This window comes from Artibeus jamaicensis, unplaced genomic scaffold, assembly GCF_021234435.1.
Source record: "Artibeus jamaicensis isolate MK-2021 breed Jamaican fruit bat unplaced genomic scaffold, CSHL_Jam_final contig_387, whole genome shotgun sequence".
NCBI lineage: Eukaryota > Metazoa > Chordata > Mammalia > Chiroptera > Phyllostomidae > Artibeus > Artibeus jamaicensis.
The window spans coordinates 14,638,536-14,665,959 of record NW_026521812.1 but is presented as its reverse complement, the minus strand read 5'-3'; the positions used below and the strand labels follow the sequence as shown (position 1 = coordinate 14,665,959).

General features: G+C 39.9%; 1 long non-coding RNA gene across 2 annotated transcripts in view; it reads left to right on the top strand.

Annotated features, from left to right (window-relative positions):
- Positions 1-15,975, top strand: part of LOC128627376 (uncharacterized) — a 30,340-nt gene extending 14,365 nt beyond the window's left edge. For both annotated transcript variants that reach the window (XR_008391559.1, XR_008391560.1), the window contains exons 2-3: positions 4,720-4,863; positions 15,781-15,975. This is a non-coding gene — a long non-coding RNA (uncharacterized LOC128627376). The remainder of the gene's footprint in view (positions 1-4,719; positions 4,864-15,780) is intronic.
- The last annotated feature ends 11,449 nt before the right edge of the window (positions 15,976-27,424 follow it).

The window sequence follows — 27,424 nt, the reverse complement described above, 5'->3', positions numbered from 1 at the left end:
CTTAACACTACTGAACTGTACACTTAATGGTAAAATTTTTAATTTTTTTTACCACAATTAAACATAAAAATTAAAAAAAGTAAACACTGTATGATGGCTGATTAGCTTAATTAGATAGAAAGGACAATAAGGTTTAACCCTAATCTTAAACTTAATTCTAATCCGAGACTGGACACTAATTATCTTCCTTTGAGCCAGGTAACTTTCCCTGTCTTCCGTGTTCTGACACTGCATTAGTTGGCCTGGCCAGCTGTTTTCCGAATGTTTGCCCGGCATTTCACGGCATTGCTACTGGGCAGAACACTTACATGGTTTTTCTTTACAAGAGCGTTGTAGACATAAAGGATAGCACATGTACTAAGTACTTTACAATTAGTGTTATATAATAGTCCCGAAGCACCACACTTTAATCTTCTAAAATTTAAAGGTTGAGAAGAGAAAGCACAAATAAACTCCATTTTTCATTTTTTACTTTCAGACTTTTAAAGTGATTGTTTAATTACATTTGTAAGTAAAAGAAGCTAGGTAGTAAAAAAGGAATTTTAATTGAAATTAACTATTTTGTTGAAACTGTGCCATTTGTATTTAATAGGTAAAGTTCATGAACAGATTGCCCATTTTATAATTATAAATTTATTTCCTACTATCAGACACTGTACTATAACTGGGAAATTATATGTGTAGCCTTTCTGTTCACCAACGCAATACAACTCTTGTAAACACTAGAAAGAGGTACTGGGTTCAGTGTTGAAAATTTTTGCCAATGACTGATTCTTGACTATTGTAAAGTGAAAATGGTTTAAACTCAAGTTTGATATATCCAGTTACTGAAGTGCTGTGGAAGGGTTGTACCAAATTCAAGATTATAGATCTAACAGCAATCTTTACTTGGCACAGCTAAATTATTTTATATGAGCATTGCTCTGATTGCCTGATCTTTTGTCATTCTCAGTAGCCATTTGTCCTTTATAGGAAAGAAACAGATTATATAAAAAATATTGAGCACATTTATTACTTTGAGAAATGTTCAGCTCAGTCTTTGCAAGTGATGTAAATTTATAGTTCATTGCATTTACATTCTCAATGAATTATTGGGAGACTTCCACCAAATTTTCTTGCTTAGATTTAAATCATCATTTTTGGCTTAGGAAAGTGACTTCATAGGAATTCAACTATTAACCACATATGAAATACAGGATTTTTTCCTTAAAATCTCACTCATGTAGCATATTTCAATTACCAAAGTTATGTATCACCAATTTGTAATCTAAGCTAAACTACGGCTATGTGCAAATCATTGTGTTATTTGTTTTTACTCTTCTCTTTCAGATAATTAAAAATGCAATTAAAGTGGAGTTAAAAATGACAGGATAAGAGAAAAATTACAAGTCACAGTTTATTATAACATTCTTTGTTAAGGCTTTAGGCATACTGTGGTTACATTGTATTTTCTTCATGTAAAAAGTAAATTTACACAAATTTCCTATTAAAATATTCTCATGCCTGTCTTGTACCCCTGGTATTAGAAAGGAATCCCACCATCTTGGAGAAAAATGCAATGTATGGTAAATGTAAACATAAGGCAAATATATTGGGACAATAATTTTTATATTTGTTACAGCAGTGTTGCAATTTGCCTAATAGAAAGCATATTGCTGATTGTGTGGAATATTTTTACAGTGCTGGTGCTGCTTATTGGCAGAGAACAAAGATTCAAATGAAATTAAGACACAAAAGTTAGGGGAGTAAAAATATGGTTTTTAACTCATTTTGACAAAGTTTTAAATGGTGAAATTATTAGTTTTTTATTAAGCTATTTACCAATAAGCAAACAAGCACATCCATAAATATATGAAGCTACTTCAGACTTTGAAATGCTTCCCCGGGCGCACAGGCTTCCCCAGGGCTTTCAGCAGATCACTTACTTTGTCCCCCAAACCACGGAAAGCCTCTCAGGAGTCAACCTTCTCAACTTCCTATTCGCCTGTCCACCCCCTCCTACTAAGATCGCTCCTGCTAGACCACAGTGCAACTTACTCCCTCGTTTTAGAGGGATTATTTTTCCTACTGTCAGGACTTAGTCTTCCGTCGTTCCATCCATCCCACTCCTCTCTGTGTGGTTGAGTATCTTTTGCCGACGACTATGATCCCTCCCTTTGACTCTTCCCGTCTCCTGCATCCCTGTCAGGATTTCCTCCTCAGCCCAGAACCCCGGGGAGGTCTCTCAGTCAAAAACAGAAAAACCAAATACGTTCACAAACCCACACTCCCACAAAGCCCCCACCGGCTCTCCAGCACCCTTCATCCACTAGGTTATTTTTTCCAATTCATTTATAGCTGAATTTCTCCCCAGTAGCTACTTGTCTCCACCACTTCACTTCATCTTTGCTGCTGAATTCCCTGCAATCCACTCTCATCACTTAACTAAAATTTCTCTCTCCAAATCATCAGGGTCCTGGTTGCTAAATGTGACACTTTTCATCTGTTTTCTTACTGTATCTCTCCTCAGTGTTCAGTATTATTATCCAGTTTGTCTATGAAATATTCTCATTCTTTATTATACAAATTTCTATGGTTTTCAACGATATGTGTCTGGCATCCTCTTCCTTCACCTTTCCGTAAACATTGGTATTTCTTAGTGCTCTGTGCTCAGACCTTTCACTTAATCTACACACTCTCTATGAAAGGCTTTTTTTACTTTCCTGGCCTTCCATTATGACCTGCATACTGGTGACCCTCGGACCCACATTACATCCCAGATTTCTGTGTGGACTGTTGCCCTTGACTGTGTCACAGGCACCTCAAAGGAACCTGGTCAAACTGGAATCTCTACTGAACCTGGTTTTCTTCAGTGTGCTCTCTCCTTCAATGGACCAGGAGTCATCCAGTTATCCAAGATAAACTCGTACGCAGTCTAGGTTTCAATGTTTTCCTTCATATCATGTCTAATCAGTGGCAGAGTTTCATCACTTTGACATACATACTCAGTATCTTCTGACTTCTTTCCCTTTGTCACTGGTTGGGTTTTGACCATTGTCATTCCTGGATAACAGTCACTGTACTATTCTTCTCTAAATCCAGCCCTGGTCTAACAAAGTCCATCAGTGGGGAGGGGGATGGGGGAGAATGGGGGAAAGATACAGGGGATAAGAAGCATAAATGTTGGGTGCAAAATAGACAAGGGGGAGGTTAAGAATAGTATGGGAAATGGGGAAGGCAAAGAACTTACGTGTATGACCCATGGACTTGAACTAAGGTGGGGGAATGATGGTGGGAGGGGGATAAAGGGCAGATGGGAATGAAGGGGAGAAAAAACTGGACAATTGTAATAGCATAATCAATAAAATGTATTAAAAATCCACTCTTCTCCTTAAATTATATTATTTTTTAAAACACAATGATCAGATCATGTCATTCTCAGTTTAACATCTTTAATAGTTCTTTAGAAATAACTATTTCTGTCTTCAGAAATAAAGAATGTTTTTTATTTGGCTGTTTTCTGACTCTCCAAACTCTTTTCTTAATGCACTCTGCCATGTATTTCTTGTTGTCTTCACACCATCAGTTTGGAAAAGGCCAAGTCTTCATCTTCCTGTGTATGTTTGACAATCCTATTACTACTGTTTGGTACATCTTTCCTATTTCTTTCATACACATGTATCCTTCAGAAATCAGCTCCTTAAAGAAACTTCTGAGCAGTTCACTTGTCTGTCCTGTGAGCTCATTTTAAATCCTGTACTTGGCTCATAGAACTTTTTCATTTATATTGAAATTATTTTCCCCTTCAAATTCCTGGAGGTCAGGGACCTTTATCTCTGATCTTCCAGTGTCTGCAAACACAGAAACTGATAGAGAATTGGTGCTCAATAAATGGAAGAAGAATGAATCAGGATGAAAAGAAAATTAGCTGTTTTCTTAGAGTCATAAAAAGAACTCTGAGATTCTGTTCTAACTTACACTGAGATTTGACAGGGCCACTCAATTTCATTATCTAGAAAATAGAATCGATTGTGATGATGATTGCTTGTTTTCTTTCTGATAGATTTTGACAATAGAATTTCCCAAGTATAGAATTTTAGGTCCAGGATATAATTTAGAAATTAAGTCTGTGTCTGCTAGCCACACGTATTTCAAATACATACATGTACACCAACATTATTAAAGACAGGGTGCGAGGTCCTCTGATAATTACATATGAAGCAATTTTGCTCATTAAGGTATTTTCAGTGGTGTAATGTATGTAAAAGTTGATTCATTTATAAGGTATCTTTTTCTAAGGTATTCTTTTAGTGATATTAACATTTTCTTGGCTGCATTGTTACCTGCAATATTACAATACAATGTAACCTGGACATGTTCTCTATTAACAAAGAACACAATAATCATTTTCGTAGCTATATAGTTTCAAAATCTACAGGAAGAACAGATTCCTTTATTATCATGTTTTCTGAGTTCATTTATGAAGTTTATCAACCACAAGCAAGTTTCCATTGCCATTTTAATATTGTCTCTACCTTGTCAAATGTAATGGTTGAGAAGTAAAACAATTCAGTCACCCAAATGTTTTGTCTACTTGATCTAATATAATGGGCTTGACTTTTGTCTTTATTACCTGGAATTGTGAATAAATTGCCGGTAATTTTAATCTCATGTAATTATTAGGGGTCTAAAAACATATTGCTGGGTGCTGCAATTATAAGCATTTATATATCTTTGCAGCAGGAAGAAAGAAGAAGCTCCTACCCTTTGTAACAGCATGGATGGAACTGGAAAGCATTATGCTGAGTGAAATAAGCCAGGGGTTGAAAGACAAATACCATATGATCTCACCTTTAACAGGAACCTAAACAACAAAACAAACAAGTAAGCAAAATATAACCAAAGACACTGAAATACAGAACAGGCTGACAGGGACCAGAGGGAAGAGGGGAGAGAATTTCAGGGGAAAAGGGGAAGGATTCACAGGAACAAGTATAAAGGACACATGGACAAAAACTAAGGGGGGGGGGATGGGAGGGAGGTGGGGAGCACTGGGGGGTGGGCTGGGATGGGAGTAAAAGACAGAAAACTGTACTTGAGCAATAATTAAATTAAAAAAAACATATATCTGTTCTTTAAATAATATTAGACTTCTGTGGAATGGCAAAAAGTTCTTACAATTCAAAGTTCACTTGAAAAACAGATAAACTGGTATGCTTACTGATGCTTGAATCTAAAAAAAATCAAAAGTGAACAAGTAACAAAGATATAAACAACCAAACACCTACAAATCTTTCTAAAATCCACCACTCAAATATTTCTCTTGATTTTGAGAATTTCCATTTGTAATCTTGTCCTACCTGATCACATGGGGGTCTAGCCTCATATCAGTTTCACCAAGAACATTGTATGTATGTGTGTAGTATGGAAAATAATAAAGTAAGTAATAATAAGAATATACTCCTTGCTTTGTGTACTCACAATTTTAAAGTTAATTTTGTCCCACCCTCTTTCTCTCTGTATATATACACACACAAACAGGTCTCATCAATTAATGAGAAGCCTCACTCTCACTATCCCATGTCTTTCCACCTCTGGTTTTCCTCAGACCTCAGCTGTACTTCCAAGATTTGTCTTCTGTAAGCCAGTTTAAGGAGACATCCTCTCTTTATTTGGATGTAGTACTCTGTTAGAAAGTTGCCAACGTACCACTGCCTTGTGACCCAAAGTTTAAAGGAGATTTTAGGGCGATCAGCTCTCCAACCACTGGAGATGGGACTAGAAACAATCCATCTTGCCTGTTGTCTTATCATCCAAAATGCAAGCCTCTCTATGTATCAATAAATATTGGAACAGGAATATTGGAACAGGGCTGTACAGTTAGTGTTTGAGGCAAAATCAGAATTACTCTTGAAATCCTTTAAATTATCCATACAAAATTGGTCACATGTTTTTGAGGGTACGATTCTCTACAGTAATTTTTTGAGAACCACTGAGGTAGACTGAGGAGAAACCACTGCAAAGAGAGGAACAAAGGGAAAGAGTGTGGGCAGATGCGTTTGACTTGTCTCCTTCAAGGTAATCATTACATCCCCAGCTGTAAACAGGGTGGAGGACTCTGAAATATTCCACCTTATGTGCTGTCTAATGTCTTATAAGGGAAAAAAAAACTGCGGAATTATCTTCTGGAGGGTGGGCCTCTTGTAGTACAGGCTTCCTGCACCAGGTGAGTGGTCTAGGAACCCATCTGAATCCGTGTATTAGCTGCTGCTGTGAAAGGCTGCATTCGACTTCAGTGAATTTTTTTTGAAGAGTCAACACATTTGCCCATTTCATGATGGGTGATTTATGAGCACAGTTGCCCCACACTGTTTTCAGCTGTTTTTGACTAAAAACAGCATGACCCCCATGCCCCACCCTCCCTATTTACCAGATCTCGCCCCAAGTGAGTTTTCGTTTGTTTGTTTTCCTGGATGAAAAAAGTCCTCGAAAGGAAATGTTTTGCCTATGTGGAAAAGGTGAAACAAACAAACAAAAAATGGCAGAAGCACTAGCAGGAACCAAAACTAGTAAGTTGGAAAACTGTTTCAAGCAGTGGAAAAAATGTCTCAGTAGGGGTATTGCATCAATTAGACAGTACTTTGAAGGTGAGTGGAGTTTAAACATGTAAGAATAAATACACAATTTTTAATAAATTAATTCCAGGTGTTTTGGGTTTTCCCCATACAGTGAACATTCAAAAAGTGTTTGCTGGATTCAAGGCTAAATCTTGTTGGTCACATTAATGCAAACACTGCTCTTTGAAAATAGGCCACCTGTTTCCTGTTTTGCCAAGTAGCTTTTCCTCTTTGGACGGCTGTCATTTTTATGGCCATCAGTCTCATTACCACAAAGTGGGGCCACAGCTTTCTCAAGGGTTGAGATCTGGTCAGCCTGTCAGATGTGTGTGTGTGCACGCCCATGTGTGATGAGGTCCTGCGGGACCCTCAGCCCCACCCGCACTCCGCTGTACATTTCTCTTCCAGCCCGATACCCTCCATTACCCTCATGCTTGCTCCAGGCTCTAACACCCCTCTTTCTTGAGCAGCAAACTTGCCAATATTCTTAGCTTTTTTCTCTGACTCCTTCCTCTGGTTCTTTTCTTTGCCTGAAGCTAGCTGGATCCTCTCAGCCAGGATTTGATTTTTATTTGATTTGTGTGTGTGTTCCGTGTTCCATGTTCCTCAAGGCCAGAAGTGGGTCAGTGTCCTTGCTTCCCAGGGTTGCTGTCAGAGCGTTATTCCCTCTTGCTGAAGCTCTGCCCCGTGAGGCCAGCCCTGCTCTTCTCCTCCAACAGTATCAGTTAACGTTTACTGAGCACTCCACTGAGCCAGGTAGTATGCTAACCCCTTTGTGCAGTTTATTTCACTGAACACACACGATAACTCCATAAGGTAGCAACTCTCATTATCACGTCATTATGGGCTTTACAGAGGCCAAACTTGTTCACATCTGTATCTGTAGATATGGGTGCCTGACTCACTGGGTTATTGTGAGGTATAAATACTTGTAAAGTGCTCAGTAAATACCATGGATGTGTTGGCTGCTATTTTTGTTGTCCAAGGTGGCTCTGTGTAAAGTGGAGAAGCGGGTTTGAACCCTGGTGGTCTGACTCCAGAATGCACGTTCTTAATCACTGCACATGGCCTGGTGACATTCTACTGGTACTCTTCATTTGGAAATGATATCCTGGGCTCATAGCTCTTGAAGCCAGTTCTGCCTCAGTTCCCCCAGGCTTTTTCTTAGTGCGTGGGGTAGCTCATTCTGCACTTAGTTTTATGAAATTCCTTCTTCTGCCTTCTTCACATGACCTCAGCCATTCAGTGCCACAACACATCCCGAATCCTTCCCCTCTGACATCACCGATTCAGACCTCACTATTTCACCGCAGTGAAATGGTACATCCTCCCTGAGACACCCACCCCATAATTTCCACCACAACTTCACTATCTGTCAAGTATTATTCACTTGTCTTTTTGCTCAGCTTGGATCTCTGGTTTCAAATCATAATCATGTAGAGAATCTCAGTTCCTTTATTTACTTCTCTGCCTCTCACACTCCCTGGAGGACTTTAATACAGGCTGAGCCTAACTATCTACCTTCTTTGTACCTACAACTGAACAACTGTGTATGGTTGGAGAAAAATCAATAACCAGGCAGCTTGATTTTTTCATTAGATAAATTAACCATAAAATTTAAGTGTCTTAAGTAGGCACTTGACACTGTTTTACAGTATAGTATTTCCCTACCAAACTTAACCACTCTCATGATAATTGGTTTACACTTTCTTCCCTCATCTCCCATTTTGCACACCTTCCCTTAGCCCTCACTCTCACTGTTGGCCTTGTTTTTACTTTGTTAAGAAAATAGAGTCAATGGGATGGAAACCCTTTCAACTCCCCACCGTCAGAGCCATGACACCAGCCCTGCAGAAGTCCCTTCCTTTCTCCTCTTCCTGTTAATACCGAGGGTGTATCCCTTTTCTTGTCAAAACCAGCCTCCACATGTATTCTGGATCTGATTCTCTGCTGATTTCATAAGCACTTTCCTTCTCTTTTCTGCATGTGTCTAACTCTCCCTCTCAGCAATGTTCCAGGAAGGAACTCACACAGTTGCTCATATCCTTTCAATTCTGAGGAAGCTTTGCTCTCTGATGGGCCATTATCTGCAATTTCCAACTCCACGGCCTTGCCCCACATTCCTGTATCCCCACCTCAGCACCCCACTCCTACATGGCATCTACACCACTTCTCCAATGAAACTGGTTTTGTAAAGTCACCAGTGAATTCCATGGTCAAATCCAATCGATGCAATGCTATCTTACCAGCTGGCTCACTCACAGGATAGCTCCCTTTTCATTCAGACTCATCTCTTTAGAAAGACCTTCTCTGATGACTCTAGCTGAAATATTCCCTCCCTTCCCTTGTAATGGTGCCATTACATCACTCTCCTTTATTTTCCTCATTGCACTTGTCTGAATTTCTCTTGTACATGGGTTTGTTCATTTGTTGACTGTGTCTTCTGCCCTGACCTAGAACAGTGCCTGGCACATCACAGATGCTCAGTAAGGAGTTGTTGAGTGATAGACACAATACTGTATTTAGAATCCTCTCTCCCCTCCGACAACAAAGCTTTTGTTAAGTGGACGAAGTTGGCCAGTTGGACTCTCTCTCGTGTTAGTGTAGCTCTCTAGGACCTCAATCGAGGAGACTTTCTGGGGAGCTGCCCTCATTCTTGGACAGATCTGAGTCCCCCACAGGACCAGCCTCAGTTTGGGTCTATGTTTTCTATCTTCCTTCTCTTCCTTGTCTTCCCACCCATCCATACCATTCTGGTCACACATTTCTAATCTTTCTTTTTTTTCTATATGATCCTCAGCGTTAAAATCTCCTTCTTAAGCACGAAGTACAGGTCACTGTGTTGCCGGTGAGTGGTGGCATCTCTGAGCTGGTTTCAGAATGTCACAGTCTTTTACTTGCCCTATAAGCCTGGAAAATTTCCCAGTTTGGGGCCAGCTGGCTAAGTCCCAGATCTTGTCTTCAGTTTTCTGAAGTCTTAAATATCTGGGTCACAGTTATTTGCAGACTTGACTTTTGTCATGTAGCCTCTATTGTGGCCATCCAGTGAAGCATACTGATAATGAAAAATAGAATGAGTGTTCCTAGGAGAATCTCAACCTTTCTGTTTTTCTAGGGTGGGTTTGGACAGTCTGACAGGAAAGATGAACAACACTGCTAAAAAGAATATTCCACTTAAAAAATTCACTACTATCAACCAGACAATGTTCTTCTTCCCTCTCCTGTTGTTAAACAAACATGAGAACAAAACAATGTATTATCGGGAAACATTTTGGATTCTAATTTTATTATGTGTTTTCTTTGAGTGGTCATAAATGACTTTTAATCATGATTGAATAGTAATAAAAATATTGCCATATGCACTTAGGCATAACATCTGCTTGAGATCTCAACTCAGCGTGTGTCTGTTGGAGACCTGACACTCCAAAGGATGGAGACAGGTAATCCAGTACCACTGGTGATGCAATTTCAGCCCTTACTCTGACCATGGCCAATAGAGGCACCACATGTAGGGTGATTGTTTAACTAACCATCCAATGCTGGGAACTGTTAACAATTATGCTGGAATAACAGGAGTAAACTGAGGCTGTTCTGAAAAAAATATGAATATATAGTCATTCCAAACAGAAGTTTTTGTTTTTATAACTGTGTACCACTCCATTCTCCTGCAAACCAAACAGAGTCTGTCCCCTGTAGCTAGAAGTCATCAATGGTCTTGGTCCCCAGGCTTAAAGGTATATAAAAGGCATAATTAGTCATAAACTAGGGACTTATTTAATTGTCACAAGGACATTTTGCTAATCTCACAAGTTGATGATAACACAGACTATGTCCTTTATAGTATTTACCACCTCACAGCTCACAAAATAAAGCAGGCCCTTGATGAATTAAGAAGGAACTTAGAGAGAGGTGAGTGTGAACTAACTTCCCTTTCCTAATTCAACCACTATTTAATTAAACTGTAGTCTACTATGGCAAGTAAAACCAAGCCCTTTGTAGAGAGCATCTTATTTGCAATGCAGTTTCTAGGAGAAAAATATAAATGTGTGTGTGCATGTGTGTATTAGGTGTGGTGGGGTGGGTGGAAAAATAGAATAGGAAAGAACTGAGACTGGAATCAGAGCTAAATTTTTCTTCCCTCCCCTTTAAACTTTAAACTGTGTAAATATGTGTATATATATATATATATATATATACACAGATTTTTACAAAATACATGAATGAATACATTTCTTAGAGGAAGGTCACTACAGAGATGCCAAAAGCAAACCAAAAATTAATTTGATAATGCTTATATTTCAGTAAGATTTTGAAAAGGCTTCAACAGCAGGATGTTATGTTTCCTTTGCAGTGGCTCCTGTGAGTGGATCCTGGTTATTCTCCTTTAATTGAGACCCTAAGCCTGGCCCAGGGGCAGGGTACCAGCACTGGTCTTCCTACTGGCTTTAAGCTATGAGCAGTAAACCATGAGAAAAAACTATGAATACAGAGAATATGAGGATTGTCTGAAAGTAAAGAAACTCTTTTCCTTGATGACTCATGGAATCTATCCCCTCATTTGACACACGCCTCATGAAGTCCTGGATTCCGCAGACATGTTTGCCTTGGAAGGTCATCAACTCTCACCTTCCTTTTATTGGCAGCCTCCTGCTGACCTGAGTTTGAGTTTCTCCAGTGAGAGCAAACTTGTCGCCTCCCATTAGACAGCTGTGGCTGTTAAAAGGTGTCTTCCTTTAATTCAGCTGAAATCTGTCATCCCAGGTGACCAGCTGTTCTTGTTTGCCCAGCCATGTCCTGGATTTAACGACAAATTCTGCATTCTGTGGTAGCCGTCACTCCTGGCAAACTAGGACAGTTGATCACTCTGTCTTTTATTTTCATCTGTTGACCCTGTTCTCCATCTTGGGTTATGCAAAGAACTGCTAATTTTTTCTTCTAAACAACATCCATTTTGACACATTTCTCTTGTTCCAAAAGATCTCAGCTGATGCATAATTTTAGATTCTGTATTTTCCACTTGATCTGCTCAGACGGTGCTGCCCTTGACCGGGGAAGGAGCTTTCCATTCTTCTCCACATGTTTCCATACACAGGGGAATATTCCTTCTCTCTGGGAGAAAGGGTGGGTGTGAACACTTTTGTTGTTCTGCCACCCACTTTTTCTGTTAATCCTTACTGAGAGGAAGAGTTGCAGTTAACCTGATTGTTGAAGACTTCCAGGCAAGATGGAGGGGTAGACATGCTTAGCCTCCTCATATGACCAATACTGTATTTCGCTGTGTATAATGAACACTTTTTTGCCCAAATTTTTGAGGTACAAATAAAGATGCATATTATACCTGAGTATAATGATAACACATCATGGGTATAATAATGGGTATAATAATCCTATTGTATAATGCACACAAAAATGTGATGTGCATCACACACAGCAAAACATGGTATATCTCAAAACAAATACAAACAAGAACTGTCAGAAAATCGAGCTCTATGGAAGTCCAACAACCAAGGATTTAAAGAAGCCACATCCATTTAGATGCATAGGAGGGGCAGAGTCAAAGGGACAGGTGAAAAGGTGCAGAGATGTGTGGTGTGGAGAGGGGCCAATGGTGGTGGCTCAAAGGGTGGTCACACACTTACATGTGATGAATCAAAAATGGGAGAGATACTTTGGGAGAGAGTGATCCCAGCCCCAGGCCAGACTGCAGAGCCCAGGATTCCAGAATTGGCAAGTTGAGTCCCCATAACTTCTGGTTGTGAAACCAGTGGGGGTTGGGTGGCAGAAGAAACAACCAGATTTTCAGGAAAGTCTATTTAAAAGGCTGCAGAGACTCATGACATACACAAACACATTCACTTTAGGGTTCACCACCGGGGCAACAGGTGGAAGGCGGCCAGTTGCATATGGGAAGTGGGCGAAGTGACTGGAGATGGGGCAAGTGTCAGGCAAGCCTCCAGAAGCCAGGCAGTAGCACTGTCCCCTCTCTGAGCCTTCCTTCCACTCACACAAAGGCGCAGAGCAGTGAAGCAAGTTGCCCCACCTTGGTGACTACCTGAGGCTCTACCAGGTAGCTCTATCTGCACTTCAAATTTGACTGTTCCTGGTCAAATTTGTTATCTTGGCATAAGATTCTGATTTTCACCTTAGGATTCCAGATTTCCAAAACTGGCCCCACTATTCATGTAATCTCCCATACCGGGAACCTGAGTACTCTTCTTAATTGTTCTCTTTTTCTTTATCTTCAATTTGTCCTGCTAATCCTATCTCCTAAATACCTGTGCACCCGTCTATCTCTGTCCATTCTCAATGTCACTACCTTTCTGTGCCCTTTCGTCTCAGTGTTGCTTCAGTAGCTTCTGAACGTCCTCTGCCTCCAGTCTTACCCACTCTCATTCTCCACACTGTTGCCACAGTAATCTTTCTAGAAGGCAAATCATATGATGTCATGTCTCTGCTTTTAAAATCTTTGAATGAACTTCAGTGTTCTTCAGAATAAAGATCAGGCACTTTGGTTTAATGCAGAATGTCCGTTGTGGCTTCTCTCATGGCTGTGCTACAGCCTCACTCCCACCACCCTTCCCATTCCTGGCACCCTCACTTCCCCCATTCTCAACGAAGTGCAAGTCTGTTTCCATGTGCTGTTCCCTCTGCCTGGAGCACATTTCCTCCCCTTCCTCTATTAAGATCCAACCCACTTGTCCTTTGGAATCAAATCAGGGGTCACATTCTCTAGAAATCTCTCCTGATCTCATCTTCCTCCATTGTCAGTTAGTCTAATTTTGGATTCTCCTCTTAGAATCTGACTGAAACGCATGTCTGAATGAATGGCTAAGTCAATTCTCCAGTGAGATGGTCCAAAAGACCTTTGGGTGGGGTATAGAGTGTTCTTTACAAAAACAAATGAATTATGAGTGTTTCAAAGCTCTACACTATAGAATGTGGTGGATACGATATATCCTGGAATGTTTTCAAAGGAGTTGCCAATTGCCTGTCAGTCACAGAGGGTTTTTAGTAGTTTTCTCAGGCCATCTCGTTTGCCAAAAGAGCTTCTCACTGAAACTGCCAAGGTGCTAAGTAACCATAGGCATAATTTGTTGGATGGAATTATTAAATATAACTGAGTGAACCAGGGAATAGCTGCCAAAATGATCTCTACCACTAGAATTATTGATCATAATCTAATCTTTCTAAAAATCATCAGACAGCTAAACATGTTAATTGTCTGTTGCTGCCATTAATTCATGACCATAAAAGTATGTCATCAATGCATGGGATGGATATTTTTATTTCTTTCTTTAACTGCAGAATGTGCTTTCAAATCATCCTAAGGTGGGCTTTTATTTTATTATCATACACTTTTTAAAGTGTTTAAATGATCATTTGATCTTGTAAGGAGCTTTCAACAGATCCAAAGTCTGACGGTGGTGCTAGAGAGAAGGTTCTGTGTAAGACCTAGCTTGGGAGCATAGTCTTAACTTATATTGCTCCCAGCCTGCAGTTAAAGGCCAAGGGCGGTCAACAATCTTTTGTTTCATATCAAAACATCTGCTTGTGTGACCAATATCATGTGCTTTTTCTCTTGACACATGTCTTCACAAGATTATCAGAGAAAGAATGCTAAAGATTATAAGCTCTGCCCATGCTCCGTTAGCCTAAAATTTGGAGTTGAGTAATCATAAGAATTGTATGGGGTGTCTAACAACCAATGTGGCTGTAGTTCTGTGTTAGTAAAGAATTGCCTATTTTTGAAAATGAGATAAATAATATTTCATAATCAGTCAGACACTATCATCCCTAGACTTAATAAAGACCATTACAAAAGTCTCCAAGAACTGGAAAACATCAGTGAGAATGAAAAAATTCGTATATTAAATATTGATAATAGAAAAGAAAAAAAATTAAGTCTCCATGATGCAAGGTGGGATTTAGACTTCCCCAGGCTTTATCAGATCCACGCCACAGATGAGTTTGTCCCTATTTAGACCTGAATGTTTAAGGATTAATTAAAATCATAAATGCCAAAAAGCTATCAAAGAATGCTTAATTACAAAAATTATTATAAAAGAGTATTTAATAAAATATGTAAGTGGAAAAGCTTGATGGAATATATGAGGTCAATTCTTAAATTAAGAAAAATGCACATTGAAGAAGTATTCACAAAGATAACTCATTTGTTTATTTTGAAAAGTTAAAGTGTGAGTAATTGACCAAAATCATTTGACCATGTTTCAAAATTCATCCTCAGGAGTATAGCAAGCAGATCCAGGCAAACCTGTGCTGTAGACCACAAAGGATGGGGTTATGAATATACATTCAGAGAGTCTTCTCTCATGTTCGATACCAGTTTCTGGTGTGGGCTATTTTTAATGAGGAGTTCTCTACATGAGTTGACACGGCCGATCCTAGAAAAACGGCAGGGAGTGACAGCTTCTCTCTACCTCACTGACCCTGGCAGAGCATGGTACTCTGGATAATCGGCTGCACAGAGCAGTTTTCAACTGTACTGTGATTGTTTATCTGTACTCTCCACTGTCCAGCTGTGCTCATTATTTCTTGATGACTATGTGTTTGGAGAAGCACAGGGCTCTGGCTCCTGCATGGTAGTTTCCAGGCAGAAGTGTGTGCCAGTTCCACTGTACTCAGGTTCACCTGGTTTGGGGAGGTGAAGAGATTTTGCTTCCTTGCTGCTGTCTTCATCATAGGGTTTGTGGTCTTATAGATGGAAGGGTGGCCAGCCTGAAGTTGCTATGAGCATGTGTGTGCAGGCACCTGTGAATCTGTGTGCTGGTGCCGGTGGGTGAGTCATGAGTATGAAGAAGATGCACGTGGTGTGGTCTATAGGATCATAGGGCTTGAGCAGTGGAGGTGGACATGGCTGTGATGGACCTATTAAAAAGGGGTAGAGAAAGGCAGGCACTTATCTTTCTGATGGTGGGGGCAGATGCTGGGCTTACATGAGCCTCTTTGTGCTTCTAGAAGTCAGCAGCACAGGGAGCAGGCGGAGCTGGCTCTGGGCTGAGTCCTGATCATCCTGAGTGAAGGAGTGGGGCAGTGTGTGAGGGTGTGAGTGTGTGTGTGAGTGAATGTGTGAGTGTGTGTCCAGCTTCTACTGTATGAATCCCTTTAAAAGGCCTGAAGTAAGAGATCTACTAGAAATTATGGCTTCGTATTTTTTTTTTTTTAGATAAACGCGAGGAGAAAACTTGTGAAGAAGACATCAGCTGGCAGAGAGGGCCTTGCCTTTGCTGATGGATCAGAACAGGATGAAAGCCATCTCTTCAGTTCAGTATTTATGGTACTTTAGGCTGAGACTTTGAAGCTTTGCCTCATTTCAGCCATTCATAGAGGAGCATGTTTTTCTAAGGAAAAAAATCTTAAGGTCAGAATTTCCTTTTTGTTCTTTAAGATTTCTTGAAAAGACGTAAGAAGGTTAAACAGTTGCCACATGAAAAAAACAGTGAAAGGAACAATACTGTTTAGAGTAAATAAAAGAGCCTTTATGAAAGCACCATGATGCATGTACAGTGGTTTCTGCATGAATCAAATTGTATGCTTTCAGAACATAATTGATAGTCTTATGTGAGATGATGGCTTGGTTCCCATGAGTGTACTGAATGGACTAGTGCCAGCCTGTACAAGATAATGATTAAATGGAAAGAAATGACACCAACAGAGGAGTACAAATAATCTATATTAAAATACCAGCACAAACTCGAGTTTGGAAATTATTAATAACCTTGAAATTCAGAAGGAATTACCAGGGTGCACATATGAGCACTTAGTGATGATTGATCTCAGCATCTAATGAAAACTTGGCTTCTTGCTGGTTTAGGAAAATGGTAATTCTTAGGTGGAATTGTGTGTCTCTGTTAGGAAGATTATGATGATTTGCCTGGTCCTGGAAGTGGTGTGAATGAGCCATATGAATAAAAAAGAGCAATTCACAAGTGGAGACCCCTTTTTCCTGTTCACTTTTACTTAGCATACATTTTTAAAAAGTAACTATTTCAGAAAGTACAATGAATACAATTTATTGATAGAGTGTGTTGCAGAAGAATCTTTCTTTTTGAGTTTATAGTTCCTATGGGAAGAAATGCAAAACTCTTTTAGCTATTGAAGAGCAATGGAGTGTGATGGTAGAGCCTAAATGGAGTCCGGTTTTCAGTTGGGGGGGGTGTTCCAAATGTCCCCTGCGTACCACGGGGAGAACAAATGTACACATACTTCCATGACATTGGGCTGTCTTTCTCTAAATGTTTTTATTCTACTGTCCGTGGTGTGAAGGAAAAGACACCACCCCTGTAACTCATAAAAATCACATTGCTCTGTTTCAAGTACAAGTTTTGTTCCAGAGACAGAGTTAAAGTGGAAAATAGGACAAAATATGTTTTATGTTCCCATTCATCTTTAAAATAGCCTCACGACACTGTGAACTTGAGACCGGACAATTACTTGGCACATCACCCATGCAGACACCAGCCTCGACGGAATGAAAGGGAACCCTCCTCCAAGGGTGAGGTGTTCTTGAACAACTCACCAGAAGCATTAGCTACAAATGTATTTTTTCCTACACCTCATGCATGCCAACTTTCTCGCCTCCCATTTTTCATGTGTTATAAATGGCTTTGTTTGTTTCCTGTTTCCTGTTTTATGTCCACATTACCCCTTCCCTGTGACTCACGTTGGTTAAGCAGATAGGGGCATATGCCACATGTGTGTAACTCAGATCCCCTCAGAGCATTTTTCTTATTTTTTAGAGGGCTCTTATTTGACATTAACAATAACCTACATAATTCTTCTAATGTCATAAACACTATAGAAAAAGAGACTTTGTTTAGCTCACTTTTCTGCTCTTGGTAACAACACACATTCTCTGAGCATGAATTACACATATGATATGAAGAACAGCATTTATTTCAGCCTAATGCTGGGCCTTGCCTTCTGCTTGAGTAGTAGCTGTTGTGATTCTTAAGGGACCAAGTAGGAACATCCTTCTCAACACACATGCACACACACATTAAGTGCTTATGTTATGATGTCAGCATATAAAGAACTGGGAGTATGATCCTAAAAATGTCCTAATAAGCATGATGCCCTTTAACCACTCCCTCTTGTCAAGAGCGCTCACATGGATCTCAAGCCCTTTCCCTGTAGCATTATGTCAGGGGATACTCTGAAGGTTCAGTCTCCTGAACTCACTCTCTTGGTCTTGTCTGTTCTTATTCTTTTACATAGACTTCCAGCTTCAGATCCCATTTTTTTCTATCTGACCTTAGTCATGATGCATTAGAGCTCCCCTTGCTTTCCAGCATGTCCATATATGTATTGTGATTTATAGCAAGAAATAAATATTTGGTCTTTATCCCCCTTCCTGGCACATAGTTCCTAAAACTCTTGGAATTTTCTAAGTTTAGAAAGTGATTCAGGTGAATTTTGTTATGTTAGTGAAGTGACTTTAGGAAAGCCCCTATGTAACCTAAGAACGGAGGCTGGTTGCCAGTGGAACCAATCATGTGATTAGAGGGTTGGAACTTTTGATGCCTCCCTCAAGCCCCTCAGGAAGGGTCAAAGGACTGGAGAGAAAATTCCATCACCAATGGTCTGTGATTTAATCTTGTCTCCATAAAGAAGCCGCCATAAAAACCTCAAAAGACCAGGTTCAGAGAGCTTGTGGGTTAGTGGAGATTCAGGGAGATGGATGTACTGGTAGCATGGGTAGGAGTTCTGTTTGTCCTATGGGTCTCTTCCTTTGGCTGTTCCTGAGTTATATTCTCTTACAATAAATTGGTTATCTGGAAATAGGTAAAATATTTTTCTAAGTTCAATGAGGCAACTAATCCAACTCTAGGAAATTAATCAAACCCAAGGATGGGGTTGTGGGAACCCCTCCCTGATCTGTAGCTTGTAGGTCAGAAGCATAGGCAACCAGGTAGACTTGCAGTTGGCATCTGAAGTGGAAGGTGGTCTTGTAGGAATGAGTCCATGACCTGTGGGATCTGATGCAATCTCCAGGTAGATAGCGTCTGAATTGAGTTGAATTATGGAACACCCAGCTGGTATCCAAGAATTGCTAGGTGGTGTAGGAAAGCCTCCATGCACTGGAATTGGTGTCAGAATCATACCATATCTGGGACAATTGCTCCCCTTTGATCATATGTCCTGCATTCATGGGCAACATTCACCTTTACTTAGCATTGGAATTTATTTCTATTTGTTCCTCATTCAGGAGCATGTTAACTGCCTAATCCCATAATCAGCCATAGCCTCAAGAGTTAAAGATAAGGGAAAAGGAGTTGGTAGAGAAAATAAAATGCTTTTACTCTTTTTTGTTCCAACTGTGGCCATAAGTGTCTGTGTGCTAAGTGTAGAATTCTAGCATTTTATTGGTACCTGGAAAGAAAGAGTTTTAGAGAGAGGAGGTTTCTCACTCATTTACTTAAGACCCATTTTAAGTCCTTTTTCCTTTCACTTTATAGAGTAGAACATTTCAAAATGATTTCCACACACTTAGCTTTTATTAACATCCACTCAAATGCAGCTTCTATGACGCGTGTCTCAGTGACAATCTGAGAAAGATTGAACAAAAGGTGCTGCTCCCCTTTTTCCGCCTTTCATGACCTTTCCTTGTGCTCAGCCTTCTCCACATCAAAGACATAACTATCCACTAGATAATCATCCCCAAAGCAAACCAGCATCAGGAAAGAACCCCAGAAAATCTCATCCATACACAGGAAATGACTTCTTGAGTGCTCACCCTTTGCCAGACCTTCTGGTGGTTTACTAGGTGTCTGTCCACCATACTCGGCTGTGGGGCAAAGGAGGGTAGCAGTTGGATCAGGCAACTGGCATGAAAAAGTGTTCAATGTTCTTACAAAAGTGGCATTCAAAGGTTCACAACATTTTGAAGTTACAAAGAGTTGGCTATTTGTATTCTTTCTCCTCAGAGATTATCAAATGGAAACATCTTGCTTTGCAGTGTTATGATAAGCAGAAATCTTTTTAATCCATTGGGCAGATTTCAACATAAGTGATGATAGTGGGGTTATTACTGTGATAGGAATTTTAGCTTGGAATTGGAGAACTGTTAAATAATTATACAGTACGGATAGGTATGAAGTCCATTTGTTTTTACAGCACACAAATTTTTTTAAAAGCCAATTAATGCCTTTCTAAAGGCTGCCACTAATAATAATTTTAAACCAAGGTGAAAATGCATTTAATAGAATTATTTAAGGTTTCAGATTAATTTTGTTGAGGAAAAATCTTTTAAAAAAGTAATTGAAGTGTATAATTGATTTATACTTACATAAAATGTAGGTTTGATATTTTTGCCATGGCATCTTTGCTGTCGACATCTTTGTCAGAGCATTTTTGCTGTAAACATTTTTACTGCATAATTAATTGGCTGTAAGGCAATTTTGTTATAAAAAAAGACAAAATAACTGGTTGACAGTTGGGTTTTCTTTTCTTTGGTTGGTTTCATGATTTTATTGACAAAGTTCTCATTTACTTTCCTTTTTGAATTACACATAAATCTTAGCTAGCCTTCATAGTGCTCTACAGAATAACAAGTAGATATGGTGGTGGTCTTCAACTAGTTAGCACTCCTTCCGGATGAAGATGATTTGCTGCAGAGCTGGTTTCTTATTTGGATACACACTACACAGGGAGGAGAAAGAGAAGCCAAGGGCCCTCATGGCAGGTACAGAGGTGTACAGGCATTTCCTGCAGGAGGAAGACTAGTGCTTAGGTACAATGCCAACATGCAACAGTTATTTGTGTGGCATTGGCATGAATCTACACACATTAAAATTAATCTTTTCAATGTTGTTATTCATATTTCCTGTTTCATTATGTCCCTTTTAATGTCTCACTTTTTTGTCATAATTGTATCTTTTTTTATGGCAAAATTGCCTTATAGCCAGTTAGTTATATGTCAAAAATACTTGTGGCAAAGATGTCTATGGCAAAGATGCTACAGTAAAAGTACCTAAACCGTTTCTCTCATCTCTAGAAGTGGACGTTGTTTAACAGTGTTGAAACTGCGTGAGGTTTATTAACTGATGTAACTCTGACAGAGGACAGACCCTGACCAACTGGCTGATTCGGCACTTCATGATAATCTCCACCTTGGTATTGGCCCTTTAAATCAGTTCTAATCACCTTGCACCACAACTATGCTGGTTTATTTTTTTTTAAGTTGAAAACACTGGTATTTGACTGGTTCATTACTAATTTCTTGAGCACTCAATGTGTGCCAGTGTCTGTGCCCCAGGGATGGAGTAGTGAGCAAACAGATGAGATGCTGCTTTCACAAACCTGTAAAATAACACAACTGGATGAATCATGCCTGAATCAAACAAACTCCACTGGGTTGCTCAAGCAATTTTTGTACTTAAAAAAAAAATGAAGTCTTGGCTCCACACGTAAATGTTGGCTTGCAGCGTTTGGGAAGCAGCTGACATTTGATGTTTTGCACACTCTCCTCCAGGCAGTTGAGGTTTTTACTGACCTTATCACCTCCAGTTTTGCTTTCCCTATGACTTCTGCTTTTCCCATTGGTTCAGGCTAGAACTTCACACTGGTGACCTTGGCCCTGAGATACCTGCCCAGTTTCCCCTCCCACGCCATGGCCTTTACAGAGACCAAGGAGTCTCCGTGGTCTCCCTGGCAGCATTGTCTGCACAGTGACGGCTTCTGTGATCACAGTCAGTCTGGAAGTGTGGGTCTGTTTCTATTTCTACAACCTCAGGTTAGAATTAGATGGACACATTTTAGAGGATGGTAGCAGAAACCTCATCATGACAGATTTTCAAATATGAGAAAATGGTGGCAATAACTTGGAAGAAGAAGATCTGAGAATACTTGACTTGTTCTTCTGACAGTTTAATTTCTTAGAACTGGAAAAGGGGAACTGTTGCTCCGGACCTAAGTCTGTTGAACAAGCGAAGATTATTTGCTGAAGTGGAAGTGACTACACTATGATATATGTAATAGCCTGGGGAGAGAACTCCAACTTTTAGGGAGAGGCAGATTTTCCAAAAACTATAATCCCCAAACCTGAGATTCTAGAAGGGACCAGAAAGGCATGAGTGGCTATCAAAAAAGAAAAAGAAAGAAAATCTGACAGTCCTGTAAGAGACGGCTCTTTTTCTTATGATGGATGAAATTAAATTGTCTAAAGAAATAGGAAGGTCTCAAGGGTCAGTGCATATTTCAGAAGGATGTGCTCCAGGCATTACAACATGTAGAATATCGATCCCATTCTTGGAATCCGAAGTGAGTATAGGTAATAGGCAGCTGTTTTACTGTGGCCTTGTCTTCCATACTCGCCTTTGTTCCATTTCCCTTGTTTGTTTTCTAATCTTTCCTCTGGCTTTTAATTCCCCTTTGCCTATAAAATCTCCTGTGTGTTCAAATCTCCCTCATTCCTGGAATTTCTTGTTGGAGTTTCTTTTAGATTTTAACCTATAATTACACAGGTTCTCCTTCTCCCTCAAAGCCCCTGTGTATCCCCAATCCTATACTCACACCTCCCTGCTTTTTTTTCCTCCTCCCCACACCTTACCTCCCGGGTGTGATGGCCAAGTAGCCTCCACGAAAAGACTATTTGCATTTAGAATGGGGAATAAAAAGCCCCAAATATTTAACCTCCACCACTCCTAGACCCAGATTTTCCCCCCATGCTAGTAGCAGAATGAAAATCAGAAGATACATTCAGGAGTGAATTCATTCATTTAACAAAGTACAGAGGGAGTAGAGGCCCTTTAAGTAGCATCTCAAGTGTTTGTTTACAGATCATTAAATACTTAACTTTGTAAGAAACTAAAAGCTGAACTGTTCCAAACCGCTGCTGATTAAATACCAATCTGGAACTAAGATAAAGCAAATCTGAAGTTAAAATACCAACAAATTTGAAATGTTCAGGTTATCAGATAGGAAGCTAAAATACTTGTCTGCCTGGTTCAACAGGAGACACCTGGCTAGCCCAGGGCTTGCCTTTTCTGGTAGCTGAGATGTGATGCTTGAAATTTGCGTCCGTCTGATATCTGTGCTTCTTGTACTACTTGGAGCTCCCCTGGGCTGGGGGCACCTGCTCTATTTCCAGCTTGGCTTCCTATCTACCCCCTTTCATTTCTTCACCCTGATCTCTTTTGGCCAGCAAACAGAAGATTGAAGGGTAGGCTCATTGCCAATAATGATTATTCCTAAAGTGGCTCAAAATGTAAGAATATAATCAGCAAGTCTAATGTCATGATAAAAATGCTAAAGATGATTAAAAAGTACACTGGAAACTCTATTTTTGAACTAAAGAATGAGGCAGGGGTAAAGGCTTGATGAGTAGGGATAAGTGGTGTAAGGCTAAATGACCAAGAGAACAAAACTCCTCAACTTTTATTTCACCTCCGTTTTTTCTATCAAGGAGAATGATATTCAAACTAAAAGCAGCAGAACAAACATAGTTAAAAAGGAACAGAAACCCAGACAGGCAATAGTGAGAACCCACTTAACTGCTGAAAGGTAATCAAGTCTCTGGGTAAAGCAGATTCTAGCAGAACTAAAGTGCTTACTGGTTGATTATGAAACTATTCTTGGTAATTTTGGAGGATTTACAAAGAAAAGTATCCAGAGTCTCAAATGGGTAAGTATTCTAGTTATTAATAATGGGGAAAGGTGTATTTCAGGCACTAAATACTGGCGAATTTAAAATTAAGCTCTAGAAGAAGTAATATCTTTGAACAACCACGTGTTTAGAAAGTAGTTCATTTCCTTTTTCCTGTGAGAATTTAAAATTTATTTTTATGAGAGTTACTAGATAATATGGCAATTCACTTTGTTGATTCATGTATTCAATAAATACACACATTATTAAGTGTTCAACAGGCTCTGAGGCCAGTTAATCAGAAATACTCAGTTTCTGACTCTCTCCTCAAGAGCTCCCAGTCTATCTGGGAACATAAGGAATGGAGAAGGAGAAATAGAGCTGGAGGAGCACAGAGGGTTTGGTCTTCGGCTTGTGTTAACTTTGAAGGGCCATGGATATTCTGAGTTGGGATATCTAGTTGTCATGTGGAGATGTCTGGAGCTCCAGAGGGCTTTTGTCTGGGAGGGTAGATAGGTGGTAGGCAAAGCTGTAGTCATGGGTGAGAAGAAAAAAAAGTCTATTGTGAACAGTGAAAGGCTGTTAGTAGGGGCTTTCCAGTTAAAGAGGCTGAGACAGAATTAGCAGGAAGATAGGAGCAGCATCATGAAAAAGTAGCGTTGTAAAAACCAAGGGAAGTGAGAGTGTCATGAAACAAAGGAGACAGATTAGAAAAATGACACCTGCAGAGTCCATTACCATTAGAATTTGATTACTGATGATTTTAGCAACGCCAATGTAGTGAAGTATTGAGGATAGAAGCCAGTTGTGGCAACCTAAGGAGCGATGACATGGAAGAAAGTGGAGAAGGAGAATTGAGATTTATATGGGCTTGGCTGTGAAGGTTAAAGTGTGACACGGGGTAGAGAGAAAGACTTTCATTTTTATATGATAGAGATGCAGGATTTTACTAGTAGATTAAATCAATACATATGGCTTCCATTTATTGAATAGTTAGACATTGTGCTGAACCAGCATTTTACCTACATTATCTTCTTTAATCTTCATTACCATTCACAGAAGTGGGTATTATCATTCCCAGTTTATGGATTAAACTATTGAGGCACAGGGACAGTAAGACATGTGACCTTAGTATGCCGATAGGAAGGGACACAGCAGGGATCCAAACTCAAATTTCTCTGGCTATAGTGCTCTGTTTAGTGTGCAAGAGACTCCTCCAGAGGAGTGATTAAAATACAGACCGCTGGGTTTTGTCTAGTCCCTTGGTGTCTGATTCACCAGGTCCAGAGTGGGGCCTGAGAATGTGCATAGCTAACCAGCTCCCAGGTGATGCTGATGCTGCTGCTCCAAGGGCCACATGTTAGAACCACTGGAATTTGTTAGAAATGCAAATTCTTGGTCTCCAGCAACCTGTGATTTAGCAGTTTCTGATGCATGCTAAAACTTTGAGAATCATTGTGCTAGGCTAAGGGAGAAGCTGGCAAAAAAGAGAAGGTGGGAAACAGGAAAAATAATGCATTAAAAGACCTAGGGGAGATTGCAGGTGCTGGGATTCATGGCGCAGGTGAAGGGGGAGGACCTTGGCAGAAAGGGTGACTGTGACTTGGAAGTGAGAGGAAGTGGGGGAGGAGGTGAGCATGTGTGCAGAGGTAGCTGACCCTGTGGGAGGGGAGTGGAGAGTGGAAAATTGAGGGCAGAGCTAGACTTTCAAAGTTTTGGGCTTTTAGCAAGACATTTGAGAGTTGCTGGAAGGTGAAGAAATGCGGCTCACTGAGAGTGTCTGAAGTGGCTTTGAAGCTGGCTATCTCCTTGAGGAAGTTGTTAGGGATGTGCCACAGGGCCCTATCAAACTTTTAATAAACCATCAGCAAAGCATAAAAGGCACACTCATCAAATCTGAAGATGACATGAAGCTGGGAGCGACAGCTAATTACTTGGGTGACAGTGTCAAGATTCAAAAAGATACTGACAGGCTGGACTGATGGGCCAAAAGAAAACAAGCTGAAATTTAATAGGTATAAATAGAACCTCCGGCACTCAAGTTTAAAAACACATCAACCTCGCTAGCAGAGGGGAAATATCCAGAACCTTAGGCCAGCACGGTAGCCCAGGAAGCTCAGCTTTGTGTGATTCTCCTGGCTGCAGCTGCATGGCTCACCCTTAACTTCTGGTTCCACAGCTAGATTTTTGCCTTGTTCCTTATGCCAAATTCTTTCCTTGTGACCCATCTCTGGTAACACGGCTGTTTCTGGTTTTGTCTTTGTGCCTAGGCTCTTGCCTTGGTTTTTCTGTTCCTAAGTTTCTCTGAAATTGGGGTTTGGATTCATCCCGGAAAATCCTCCCTGGCCTGAACTCCAAGATATCAGGACCCAATGTGTGACCTTCCTGAGACCCAGCCCATTTCCCCAAGTTTTGGTGTGTTTTCTGTTTGTTGTGCAGCATCACTGCCATTCATCAGACCTGCCTGGGGTCCTGTTCTTGATTGACAGTATTTCTGATGTCACCTGATGCCACTTCTTCCAAGTTTCTACTGCTGGTGTACCCCAAAACCTGCAGGAAATAAGTAACTGTAGACATCTTCTATGAAGTTTCATTTTGAAGGAGTGAGAGCTTTAGTTTTAACTTATGTATATAATAGTGCACAAAAAAATTTTGCACTCACATTGCACTGTAAAATGTATGAAGTACTTTCATGTACGTTTATTTTTCATTTAAATTTGACCATAATCTTGTAGATTAGTAGGTATTGTAATCTTCATTTTACAGCTGAGGACACTGAAGTTCAGAATGGTGAAATTGCTTAAAGCCACACAGCTTGTAATTGGTAGACCCGGGATCAAAATCCAGGCCTTCTGATGCCAGCTACCCCTCCACAGCTGTACCTGTTAGTAAACTTGTAATGAAAACTCGAGTTTTCTCCCTAGCATCAGCTTTTAAAAACATCGTTTATTAAGATGTTGTGAAGTAGATAATGGTTCCAGTGTATTAAGATAAAAAGTGGCAAGGATCTGAGAAGAAAATATTAAGTGTAATATATCAGTTTTTCATTGTTAAACACATTAACAACTATATCACCACTTAAGCTCTTTAAGTAATTTAAACAGATAAATGTTATGCATTGAGAGGTTATTACTGTTTCTATCTGGACTCCCTGTCTGAGCCCTCATTAGTTCACGCTTGAATTTTTCTATCACTCATTGGCTGCTGCATCTGGCTCCAGTCTCTTTCCAGCTGTAGTTCATCCTGCACCATATTGTGAGGTGGATCTTTCTGAAATGTTGCTTTTCTTTTTGCCACAGAGCTAATCAAATATCTTTATTGGCTTCCTCTTGCCTGAAACATCAAGTTTAAACTACTCGCATGGCCTTCAGCATCTTTCCCAATATGACCACATTCTACTGGGCAAACCAATTCCTCAGAAAAGACCAGCCTCCTTTCTCTATTTTATCTATGCCAGTTACTCCTCATGCTCACTGAACTCCCCAGATCCAGTTCACCTCTTCACACAATTTTAGTATCTACCAAAGGCAGTGCTCTGTGCTCAGCTTTGCGTAATTGAGAGAATAATAGTGTGGTGACTGATTTAGCTAGATAAAGAATTTGTTATCCAAAATAAGTAACCATTGTGGAGATTGAGGTTCTGAGGCTTAAGCTGAGAAAATTTTCTTTTTTTTCTTTTTAAAAATATTTTATTTATGTATTTTCAGAGAAAGGGGAAGGGAGAAGGGCAGAAGAAAGAGAGAAAAAGGAACATCAATGTGGGAAAGAAACAATCTCTCTTGCACACCCTCTACTGGGGAACTGGCCTGCAACCCAGGCAAGTGCCCTGACTAGGAATCGAACCAGTGACCCCTCGGTTTGCAGACTGGCACTCAATCCACTGAGCCACACCAGCCAGGGCTATACTTATAGAAGTTATTACATTAACTTTTTTATTTATCATTTGTAGATTTGTGTTACCATTTGGTGTCATTTTTATGAGATTTTTTATTGAACTTATTAGAGGTAACATTTGTTAATAAAATTATATAGGATAGTGTAATTTTTTACTATAACATAACTTTATTCTCACTATCTATTTTGTCCTGTTACCAAATATATTGCATTTTATATATTGTTAGCCCAAAACTACTTCACTTGAAATACTGTAGCTGCAAATCGCACAGAGATAATTTTTCCAAAAACTAATGAAATTTAATAAAGCAAAACCTTTCATAAGGGTATG